A 13,171-nucleotide genomic window follows, 5' to 3' on the forward strand; every position below is an offset into this window, starting at 1 on the left:
TATTTGATCTAATTTTTTGTTATCAGTCTTTGTGATATTAAGTTGTTTATATTCCGGATATAATTTATTTAATTTTCTTTTTATTTTTCTTAATTTTCTACTTGTATGTTTCTTACCTTGTATGGCTCTGATACCATTTTTCGGTGCGGAACTGGTAGTTGAGGGATTCATGAAAGTGGTAGTGTAGTAGGTGGTAGTGTGGTAGGTGAGTATTTTATTTTAAAGATTTTATTGTAGTGTTCATTTGCTAAGTGTCTTAATCTTGATATCTCTTTAATGTTATTTTTTGGTAGTGTGAAATTCATGGTAAAATGTAATAATATTAATTGTAATATTCTTCCGACAATTGTTTTAATCTGAATATTTCTTTAATATTATTTATGATATATTCTAGATATAACATATCTTCGGTTCTTTGGTACATATATAAATTTTCCTCCATTAATTGTTCTAATAGTTTTATATCTTCCATAGATTTTATCCAATATTGTAAATATTCGTAGTTCATTTTAATCTGAATTTATTTCTAAATCATACCATTCTATTCTTTCGAAGTCTAAATCATGTAGGTCTATTTCATACCATTCTTGGTTTAATATATCTTCTGATTCGTAATCATTAAATATTTTTTCCCATATTATTCTTCTTAATTNTTCGAAGTCTAAATCATGTAGGTCTATTTCATACCATTGTTGGTTTAATATATCTTCCGATTCGTTATCATTAAATATTTTTTCCCATATGATCCTTCTTAATTCAATTATTTTTATATCTTTAAGTATATATAATATTAAAGTTTCGTAGTGTTTTATCATTTCATTATGAACGTAAGTAGTCATGTTCTTTATCATGCAGATTTTTTATTTCAAATTATTCCTTCCTATCATATTCATAATTGATTAAATTCATATTAGATCATTATGAACTAGATTATCTTTATCATGTTTTCCTGTCACTACTAGCATCGTACTTTAGCAGATACTTCCTTCTTATCAGCGTCTCAACTTTGTTTACTCCCCTAAACGGCTTCCTCGCCTACCGGTTTCAACATTAGGATAGCATAGTATAGAAGTTTTCTCCCTGTTTCCAGTGTGCTAATAAACTAGAAATCATGATTCAAATAATTCTAATACATAATAACTAACATAAATTTATTCAATCATATATATGATATTCAAGAATATATGAAATTAGTTCCGCATATTTTTTGAACAATATACCTTTGCCTCTTGCTTAGCCATGCTATCTGACTGGATTTCAGATTTATCCATTAACTTTTAAGTATTTAGTATCTTAAGAGGATTTTTTGAAAGGAGAGTTTTTATTTAGGCGTTGCCTGCCTTTCAAAGTTTTACAATTGCGTCTATATATAGATATACACATTCTAATACTATTCATGACTACTATTCATGAATAGTTCTTAGTTTGTCTACCACTATCCTATTTACGACTACACACTTGTCTTCTTAATAATATAATACATACTACCCATACTTTACACTTGTCAACATATCTTTAATAATGCACATGCATATGTTGACTAAGTTTTTTCTACCAACTTGTACCTAATAATATGACTACTATTTATTTCAAGACTTTTACATATCTACTTTTGGCTTTGTGTGACCAAACACGTTTTTGTGTTTCCTTTTATCTTCTATCTTCTTTTATCTTCATCCTTATCTTCTCATCCATCTTTATCTCTTATTCCAGCTGGACGTCTGGGATTATATTATCTTCTTCGTTGCATTTCGAACATATGTGGTCAGAGTATTTGTGACCAATTAGCTTGCAATATCTCGTTAATAACTTTGCCGAAATAAATCCTACTTTTAGTGCTCGTGTTGTAGGTTGTTCTTTTGGCTTAAGTAATGATAAAATCCATCTCTGGACCTCATCCATATCTTCTTTCCTTAGCTCCCTTGAATTGGAATAAATCATTAACTGATCTCTTGCATAGTAGCTCCATATAGCGTTTCCGTTTAAATAATTATTTGCTAGCTCCTGTATGATAGTTGATATACCAATTATTCTTTTGTTAGCATAAAAACTTGGTATCTTTATTTTGCATATCTCTTCTTGTTTTCCGATGTCCTCGGGTATAATCATATCTTTAGTCAGTCCTATCTTGATAACCTGTGTTGGAGGTTTTATTTCCTCGTATAATATCTTCGCTGGTGCTGTATAGAATTTTATATAAAATAAATTTTCTTTTGTAACTCTTTTGTATGTGACGAATGCTTTGTGTAGCTCCGGTATTCCACTAACTTCTTCTCCGTTGTATGTGTATACGGTATTTAACAGTTCGTAGTTGTAACATGTTATCACTAAATTAGCGTTAGTTTTTGGTCGTGCAATTAACTTATTATATCCTTGTAACTTTTGTGTCAAATAATCTTGGTTTGGTTCTTTTGTAGTTGATATGGGGTCGCGGTTTAAATAAGTTTGGATTTTGTGTATATTTTCGATATAAGTTCGTGTGATGTAGTTATATGTCTTTTTCTCATTTTTGTTTTGCAAACTATCTGCGTATGTAGATGTTTGTGGTTCTATGGACATATGTCTAGGTGTCCTTTGGGTAAATGGTTTTGCAAATAGCTGGTTTAAGTTCGCATTTTTATGTTGTTTATCGCTAACTTGTTTGCTTGTACCTGCAGCTGTATTTAAACAAACATTATGGGTTTTAAGGAGTTTCCCATCATCTCATTTTAGCTCTGGCTTTTTTCCGTCTTCCGATCAACGTAGCTCTGCATTTTTATAGTCATGCTGCTGACTAGCTTTAAACTTTAGATTATCTTCATTAGTCTGTAGCTTTTGTATCTCGTTGTCCATACTATCCACTTCTGTACAAAGTGTAGTAATAGCTTTGAGTATCTTTTCGATTGTATCTTCTTCCTCAGTCTCAGTCTGAGTAGCTTTTCGTGATAGATAATCTGCAATAACATTCTTATCAGTTTTATTACTTCAATTGTAAATGTAAAATTTAATATATTTAATACCAATCTCCTTATTTCTTTTGTTGTTACAGAATCTTGTATTTTTCTTGTTAGCCACCATTTTATTTGTGTATTATATATTCTTATAATAAATTCGTTATATACAATATATGGTTCAAATGATAATAAACACTTATACACTGAATATAGTTCTTTTCTATTTATTTCCCATTTTATTTCAGTATTATTAAATGTTCCTGAATAATATCTACAATGATGTTCTATCGTATTGCCATTATATCGGTATTTTAATATTCCTCCATAACTTTTTTCACTCGCATCTGATTCTACTAATAAGTAAAAAAAAAATTTCATCCGGAAAATATAGTTTAGGTAAGTTTTTACATAATAATTTTACCTTTTGTATTTGGTCTTTTTTATCAAACTGATATTCTATATCTTTCTTTAATTTTTGTTGTAATGGTTTTAAATTCTCTGCTAATTTTGGTATGTATTCTCTTACTTGATTTACTAGTCCTAAGAATGATTGTAATTTCTTTTTTGTGTCTAGTTGTTCATTTGAGTTAATTATTTTTTGTACTATATGTGTTTGCATTTTTATTCCGTTTTTATCAATTTGTATTCCTAAGAATTCTATTTGATTTTTCATTATATCAGCTTTCTTTTTACTTAGACTTATACCTGAATATTCTATGATGTGTATAAATTTTTCTAATAATCTTATATGTTCATCTTGTGTTTTGGAATATAATAATATATCATCAATGTACACTACACAATTTTCTATTTGTTTAAAGTAATTGTCCATAAAGTGTTGATATCTACCTGGTGCGTTTTTATATCCAAATGGTAATACATTCCATTCATAAAATCCTTGTGGTACAGTGAATGCTGTTAGTTTTTTAGATTCTTCTTCTAGTTTTAAGTGATAAAATCCTGATTTACAATCAAATTTGCTAAAATAATTATATCCTTGTATTTGTCTTATCTTTAGTATTTTATTTGGTATCGGATAATTATATGTTTTAGTTTTTGCATTTAAATTTCTATAATCAATAACCATTCTACTTTTTCCTCTTTTTTGTTCACTATGTTTATTTACGATAAATGCCGGGCTTGTATGCTTACTATTGCTTTCTTGTATATATCCTTTTTCTAGTAATTCATCTATATGTATCTTAAATTCGGTTAAATCATTAAAATTATACTTTAATGGTTTTTGGGTTATTATACTGTTATTATCAATTAGCTCAATTTTTACTTTTGTTTTATGTTTTTCCCATCCTTGTAAAGGATCCTCACTATATAATAATTCTAACTTATCTTGAATTATTTTTACTTTATCTATAGAGAATATAATTAATTCTATTTTAGGGTCTTCTTCTTTTATATTTTCTAATTTTTGTGTAATTTTTTCACTTCCTTTTATCCATTCTGTTGTTTTTCGTTTTTTATTATTTACTCTTTTTGCTCCTATTTTTTGTTTACACGGTGTCGTGAACCACCAGTGTGTTTTTGTTATGTGGGTATAATTTTTCTAAAAATGGCATTCCTAATAGCATATCTTTTGTAGTTAATTCAAAGTTATATACTTCTTCTATAGTTAATATCTTATCCCATATTTGTATTTTTATATTTTTTGCCTTATATGTGATCATGCTTCCTTCATTATTAAATCTTGTTACTACTATCGGTGTTTTTAATTTTTCCCACTTATCTCCTGGTAAACAATTATATTTACATATATTAGCTCATGCTCCCGTATCTATCATTGGTGTATAATATCGATTGTAATATCCTTCTATTATTATCTTTGCAAGTATATATACTTTCATATTTTTATCATACTAAAGTCCTTTTTATTATTACCCTTTTATTTTCATAATTTATTATTACCTGTTTGTCTTCTAGATTATATGGTTTTACTTGTTCTAGCCACTTTATTCCTAAAATGATATTTTCATTTGCTTGATATATTTTGAATTTTATCACTATTGGTACTCCTCCAATGATTATTTCCTTTTCTGTTGTTTCTTCGGTATACATTAATGCTTTTGGTAGTTCGGGACATCTTCCGTCACTAATTCTCTTGTAATATAGTTTTCTTCTCGTCCTGTATCTATTAATATTAAATATTTTCGTTGTTCCATTATTCCCGTTATGTAGTAATGATGTGGTTTTATATCTTCTTCCATTGATTTTTGTGGGATTTTATCTATTCTCCTTGATGTACTCATTTTTGATGATATTTGGGGTATCTCATTATTTATTCTTTTCGATGTGCTTAGTCTTTCTTTTACTATTTCTAAATCTTCTTCTATATCAATTTCATTATAACTATAATCGTTTTTATCTATAACTGTAACTATTCTTTCATAGGGATCTTCTATTTTTATTTTATCTATTTTATTTTTTGCTGTTATTTTATGTTTTGTTGTTAGAACATATAATTTTTACATCTAGCTGTAAATATTTTACTTCCCGGGGCTAGTTCTATCCCTGACATTCGCCAGTATAATACTAGTGATTTATCTATATTTCTGTCATTTATTGCTACTGAGTAGTTAGCACTTATTATAAACTTAAATTTTTGGTATATTAGGTTACCTCTTACTGCACTTATTATACTTTTTTCTATGAGTTGTATAATTCTATCATCTGCTAAGTATATTTCTATGGGTGTATCTATTCCTTCTCTAAAACATGCTTTTATTAATATTTCTGTTCCTCCTAAATGTACATATTTAATTGGATTTTTAGCCTTAATATCTTGTATTTCTTTATTTATTATTCGTTTATTTATTATTGGTATTTTAGCTTTTCCTTTAGTGTATTTGCAATCTATGATATGTTCTCTTTGACTTACTACGTAATATTCTTCTTTTTGTCGTTTAAACCAGTTTCTTATTGTTGGTATTTCGAATATTTTTGCTACACTTAGGTCTAATTCTTTTCCTTTTATTTGCTCAAATATATTATTATCAAATATTATTTTTTGTTCTGTCGATTCTTCATCTTGATATTTTTCTTTAGTTATTATTTGTATATCTTTTTCAGTCATTGATATCGTATTCATTATCCGATTCTATTACTGAGCTATTTTCTATTTCATTTTCCGATAATTCATATATACTATCATTGCTTTCTAATTCATAATCTACGTACTCTATTTGTGTATATTTTTCATCGTCTATTATTATTTCTGATATTTGTTTTTTCTTTGGATTTTTAGGTAATTTACAATCTCTAGCTATATGTCCTAATTTTCCACAATTATAACAAGTACATTCCGTTAGTTTTCTTTTTGGTCTATATGGTCTTTTGGTTTTGTAGTTTTTTACATAGTACCTTCTTCTTGGTTTTTTATATTTATATTTTGATCTATATTTTTTATTATATTTCTTTTTATTTTTATAATATCTATCCGTACAACCAAATTGGGGTGCTGTCTTATTTTTGCAACATGCCAAGTTTTTTACTAATATTTTTTCCATTTTTATTTCTTCTTTATGTTTTTCACATAGTTCCATAAACCATCGTTGTAAGAATTTTATTCTAGCTCCTAAGGTATCTGTTAATTCTGCTTCATTCCAACTTTTTATTATTTTTGAATTAAAAGGTTCTGGTAATTTTGTAAAATATAATTTTCTTATTTCTTTACTTTCTTCTGTGCTATATGTTCTTTTATAATAGTATTCTCTAAATGCACATGTATATTCATCTATGTAACACATATTACATATTGCTAATTTTGTCATTAGATTCCGATTTATGATTTTTTCTTTATTTTGTTCTTCTACCTCTGTTGTCATACTACTAAATTCATTTCTTATAGCTATTTCATATTTATATAATATTTCCATAGTTGTAGTGGCTATTCCACCATCAATTTTTATTATTATTTCTTAAAGTTGTTAAGCTATCACTTGTTAAATTTTGTAGCCATAATTTTACTGTTCCTATAATTGTTCTTTCTATGTATCCTCACCTGTAATGAATGATAATTCCCTAACGTCAATTAATCATCATTCTAATAGAACAATTATGACATTGAGAATATACATGTTCAAAGAGGCTAACCTTAAACTATGAGAATCTCTTTCGAAGTCGCGGCATGCTTGTGAAAATAACATTACAGGTTTTGTGCGCCACTAACCACTTACTAAAATTAATTATTTAAAATTTACCCGCTAATTAAATATATATAGTTCAAAGAGTAATTTTAAATTCCCATTTAAATTTATGGAAAGGCAGTTTTATGAAAGAGAAAGGATTAGTTCTCAAAATGACCTTATGGGTCATTATATTTATTTTAAAATTGCTTTAGGTGTCAATATTTACTTGCATAAATAGATGGGGGTTAATAATGTTTTTTCCATGGTTAATAATTAAGGTTGAAAAGAATATATATATATATTATTTTGGTTTTTTCGGTTAACCGATTTTCTTCAGCTAAAAATCGAAAATCGAACAAAAAAATTGAAGTATTGAAATTTGAAACTAAAATTGACCAAAATAACGGAAAAAGTGAAATCAAAATTTAAAAGAATTTAGTTCGGTCCATTTTCTCAATTTTAACCATATTATGCCCAGCCATACAGTTGCAACAAACAAAATACCTTAACTACAATATAAAAACAATTATGTATTTATTCTTCTTATTATTAAATTAATTAAAAATTTCTTAATGTTATAAAACTAGTATACGGACCCCCGTTATGTGATAACACTCAAACTACCCTAAAATTAATTAGAAAAGTAAGTGGTAGTTGTCAATATATATATCCAACAAAGACTCGGGGTTGAACCTCACAAGGAATGGTTTAGGGATAAGAATTCAACTAGGAAATTAAGAATCCAAACCTATTCATTGTAGATTTGTAGTACTTTATAGCAAGTAGACGGATGATTCCACCAAATAAACTAAAATAGTTTGAAGTATCAAGTGTCACAATTAAACTAAAATTCAGAAATCTAATCAATTAGAAGTAATCCAGGGATGTGGGGATTGGGATCAATGTCACATAGGGGTAATTGTGTTGCTCAATTGTAACGATCCTAAAATTGAATAAGTTAAACTAGAGCCTATAGGGTGTGTGTTTGAGTTTGGTGTGACGTTTGATGGTGTTTAATGTTGTCCCGAGTCATGGTTGAGGGGTTTCGGGGTCAAACGTCAAGGTACGACTCCCCAAGGACCACTCTAGGGGTCCTTGAGGAGGACCCTAAGCTTAACCCCCAAGGCTGCCCCAAATGAAGAATGTTGCCTATTTGAGGGTGACCTACGGAAGGGGTTCACGACCCGTAGGTCCATCCACGCCCCATGGATGGTCTCCGTACGTCAACACCTCCAAAACCATGCCCCAGCCCCAGACCACAGACCAGCAGTACGGTCTGTGAGTGGACTCTTGGTCCGTGAGTCTAGGGCTCGTAGTTCACACCTGCAATATGTCAAATTCTCGACCATTGTGGGGGTGAATTGGTAAATTCACCCCAAGTCGTAATAAGTGTATGGACGGTTATTTTAAGTATTTTATGGTATTTTAAGAGTATTAAAACATTAAAACCCTATTTTAGATTTCATTCTTCAATTTCCCCAAATCAAAACCCTCCCTCTCAAAATATCTTCTCTCAAAACTCCATTGAAGACCAAGAGAAAAGAAGACTTAGGGCTTGAAGAGAAAGGCTAATTGAGTTGATTTTCATGGATTTCATTTATTAAGGTATGATGATCCTTCATCTAGGGTTAGATTTCACCCTAGAGTCAATTTCAAAGAAGTTTTCAAGGTTTTCAAGATTCACAAAAACCCTAGGTTTTACTCAATCTCATGGGTTCTTGCATCAAACGTTTTCAAATAATAAATTATGATTGTATTAATGTTTAATTGATGATTTAAGATGAAAATACTCTATGAACCCATGATTTCTCTCAATTCCTAAATTGTGACTTATGAAGTGGGTTTGTTGATTATGAATGAATGTTGATGGATTTATGCCTAGATTGACTTAGATTATTGAATTGTATCACCATCTATGCCTAATTATGGTGAAATTTTGGTGAATTGAGGATTTGTGATCATAGCCTTGAAAGGGAAAGTTTGACCTAGTTTTATGATAAAGTAGAATTGTGCTTGAATTGTTGATCCACTTGAAAGGTGGAGGTGTTTACTTACTATGTACATTGTGATCATTGCCTTGAAGGCATAGTTTGAGGAATTGAAGTGTTATCATGATATTGTATATGTGAATGTGATGTGAAAGATTTGCATGTGATTTCAATGATAGAATGATGATCATGTTTAGAAGCTAATTGTGTTAGGATTGAATGTTATATCTCTACTACCACTCATGAATGTTGATGATGGAATGTGAAGGGTTCTATAACGAAATGTTGAATGTGATCTCTTGAATTGGTAGGCTTAGGCATCCGTTTCTTATATGATGAGTATCTTGACTTAATATTTTATTGTCGTGAATTGGTAGATCTAATGTTGGTAGCATTTTCATGATTGAATGAAAGAATGAATGAGTTTAATGATAATGTTAATGAATGTTGAGTCTATTGAAAAGTTATTCTCAATTGTACTCTATCGAATGATAATGACGTGTTGATTGAAAGGATATTCTAGATCTTACAATAATGAACGATAATGGGATTATTAGATGAAAGGCTATTCTCATCTTTGAATCTATGAGCTATCCAATAAATGAATGATGGGTTTGAGATGGAAGCCCTCACGTGAGTTGAGTCGGGGTTTCTAGTAACAATCTCTTGAGATGGATGCCCTCACGTGAGTTGAGGCGGGGTGTCTAGTAACAATCTCTTATCCCTTAATGCAATGAATGTTAAAATACTCTATGGGAATGTAGTCTAAGCACCGAGAGGATATTGAATGAGATGGAAGCTCTCACGTGAGTTAAAGTGGGGTTTCTAGTAGCAATCTCTTGAGATGGATGCCCTCACATGAGTTGAGGTGGGGTATCTAGTATCAGTCTCCTTGTCCCTTAACTATGTGCCCACATAGGTCTAGCTAGTGGATCCACTTAAGCTAAATACTGGTTTACCTTAGACAAGTAGACCAACCCTTACGATGTGGGACAGTACATCAGATTCCATGATCTAGCTATCATGGTCTATGCCGGTTAAACGCTTATTCCCATCATGTGAGATGTGCATTATATTTTCTTGAGGAGTTTTATAAAGTGTGGGTAGTAGTATAGGATGCTATCCATACATCGCACGAATAGACTTCAAGAGGGCTATATTGAGCTCTCTAAGTCTTCATGACTAATGAATGAAGTGTCCTGTAAACAAAGTTAATGAAGAATGTTGGTCTAATGTCTATTGAATGAAGGTCCTCTAAATGAAGCTATTGAGCAATGTTGACTCTTATATGTTTAAATGTAAATGATGCATGCTATACTTGGATTGTATTATGAGTTACTTCCTTGTCATGACTTATTGTATATGAATGTGCCTTGTCTAGGGTGACTTCAAAGGAGTACTTAGTGTGAATAGTAGTATGGGATGCTACTTGCACATTGCACAAGTATGACTTAGAGTTGTCTTAGATATTGGTCTTAATGGGATGATGTGATTTATGTAATGTTTATGTCTCTTAATGTTTTATTGTGTAAAGATGGAACGGATGAATGGTAAGTTCACTTTTGGTGACCTTAAGGTGGTACCCTAGTGTGGGTGGTGGTATGGGACGCTATCCATACATTGCACAAGGTATAGCTTGAGGGTTACTTGAGGTGAAAGCTTAAGGTAAAGGTAAAGTTTTATCTGTTGATCTTGTTGTAATGTGAAAATGTGACTTGTATGTTGGTTGTGACTTATATTATGCCTCTTTTATAAATGTTCATAAAGTTTTACTAAAATGGCATAAAGCATTACTTTCAACCAAAAATGTCCTTTTAAGCATGTTTTTGCATGGTCATCATACTTAGTACATCTAATGTGCTAACCCCATTCTCCCCCTTTTCTTACTAAAGTGTAGGCCTTGGAGTTATTGGTGTTCTATGCTTGAAGGATAGGTTTCTAAGGTGCTTGAAGATGAAGACTTGGTGAGTCCTTATAGTTTTGAGGACAAAATCCATCATGTTCCTTTTATGTCTTTTAGTTTATGTTAAAGCTTTTTTAAGGGCTAAGTCCCAATGTTGTATTCAAAGTATTAGATGGTTTAAGACATAGTGTTTAAAGTCTAGAAAGTCTTCTGCTTGCTTTTAATGAAAATGTCTTCGATTGTAAAGGAAGTTGTTAATTCTTCTCTATTTTCCTATGTTCTTATGTTCAAGAATGCTATGAGGCTTGTATTAGACCCCTTCGGGGTCGAGTACGCCGTGTTGCATCCGGGGCGTACCCCAGGGTCGTGACATCAATAGTGCTAAACAATCATGGATAGGTTGGTTCATCTTAAATGACATTAATCTTCTTTCAATCTCATAGTACCGAATCATAAAATCTCAATTCGGTCTTATTAATGTGAATCTCAATTCAACACATTACCTTACAAAATCTCTCTTTCTAATAAAATGCAAATGAAATTCATTATCTTACGTGCCAAAAATATAATGAAGCATCACATACCTTTCATTGATTATACTTTTTTTCGTTTAAAATTTTAAAGCTAATAACAGGTTTCTATGAAAATAAACTCAATTGGATAGAATTAATCACAATTTTATTTTTATTTTCTGTATAATTTGTAATGACTCTCTAGGTCAGTTCTCTGTACGCGCCTTTTTTTCATTAGCTAGAGCTTTCCTACAGTGACCCCAGGTCATTTATGACTTGCTGGCATTGACAGTTCGGTCACTTGGTCGTTCGTTTGGATTTTGTGCAGCTTTCCATGTTTAAAAGGCCTTGAAGCTTAAAAAGTGACTTTTAGACAGTTCATCAGGAAAATGGCCTTAGAATTGAATTCTGACAGTTCCATCAGCTCTGGAATGGCCAAATTAGTCTAGGTGTGTGGTTGACTCGAGTCCCGAGGAATTCGGTGTGAGTTTAAACCATTTTTAGCGTTTTAGCCTTGAAAGCAGGCAAGCGGTTGACTTTGGTCAACATTCTTGGAAAACGTGTCCGAATGAAAATTATGGCAGCACGGTTATCTTCGAAATACGAGTTTGGTCTAGAACAACCTTTCATTCGACTGATTAACGTTTCAAAGACACTTTATCCAATTCTAAGCGTCAACGATCGTTAGTCAGTATATAACCCAACCAAATGAGTTGGGGTCGATCCCACAGAGAGTAGCTTTCTTTTGAATTCAAATATGAAAGTATAACGGTGACCTTTTCAGTCGAACAAACACAACACTTAGGAGTGGAACAATCAAATTCCAGGAAGTTTCTACCAACCAAATTCAACAATTAACGAGGAACAATCAAATAAATAGAGAACACTTGAGGGATTGACTAACCAATTGTCACATTCAACTTAATGGGTGTACATCATTACCAACAATGTTAATTCGTCGTGGGTAGAATGGACTATAAGTAAGGCAACTTTCTCTCGAACAATTACCTCATTTTCGTTGAGTTCTCTTGAACCTTGACACAATCCATAAGACGTCCAACCCACTCTCTCATCAAATCCACTCTTTCGAGCTAGATACAAAGGTTGAATCTTGGGTTTCACTTTCTCAAGCTAAAACCATCATGACCCACTACTAAGGATGCCAAATTACTACATTGGCTCTGTACTTCTCTCTCGAGCAATCACAAAACTCTGAATTGTATTATACTAAATATGCAATAATGAAATCAAACCACAGTAATAATTCAGACCCACTTTAAATTAACACAAAAATTAACTAATTGATAACACCCATTTAGTCAAATGCAACAATTGGTCACATTGTCAAACCCCCAAGGTTAGGGTTTTAGCCAATCGTAGTAAAAAGTTGAAGTTCAATACCTGCCAAGTTTTTCATAGCAGGGTAAACGAAATTCAAGAGTTTAAATTAACTAAAATCTTCTCTATTACAAAACCCAAAGGAAAAACTCTGCTAAAATCACTTAAAATCCACAATGGTAGTGTTTTTGCTCTCTATCTTGTGTTTCTAACATTTTCTGAATACTTTCTCTCTCTTGCAAATATCAATTTATACAAGTTTGATATGTGGCTCATTGGGCCCAATCGGCGAGGTAAGTCGGGTTTCGCCGACCGTTCGGCGACTCGATGATTGTCCTTCATCTCGCCTTCATTCTTC

The sequence above is a fragment of the Solanum stenotomum genome, chromosome 7, assembly GCF_019186545.1.
Source record: "Solanum stenotomum isolate F172 chromosome 7, ASM1918654v1, whole genome shotgun sequence".
NCBI lineage: Eukaryota > Viridiplantae > Streptophyta > Magnoliopsida > Solanales > Solanaceae > Solanum > Solanum stenotomum.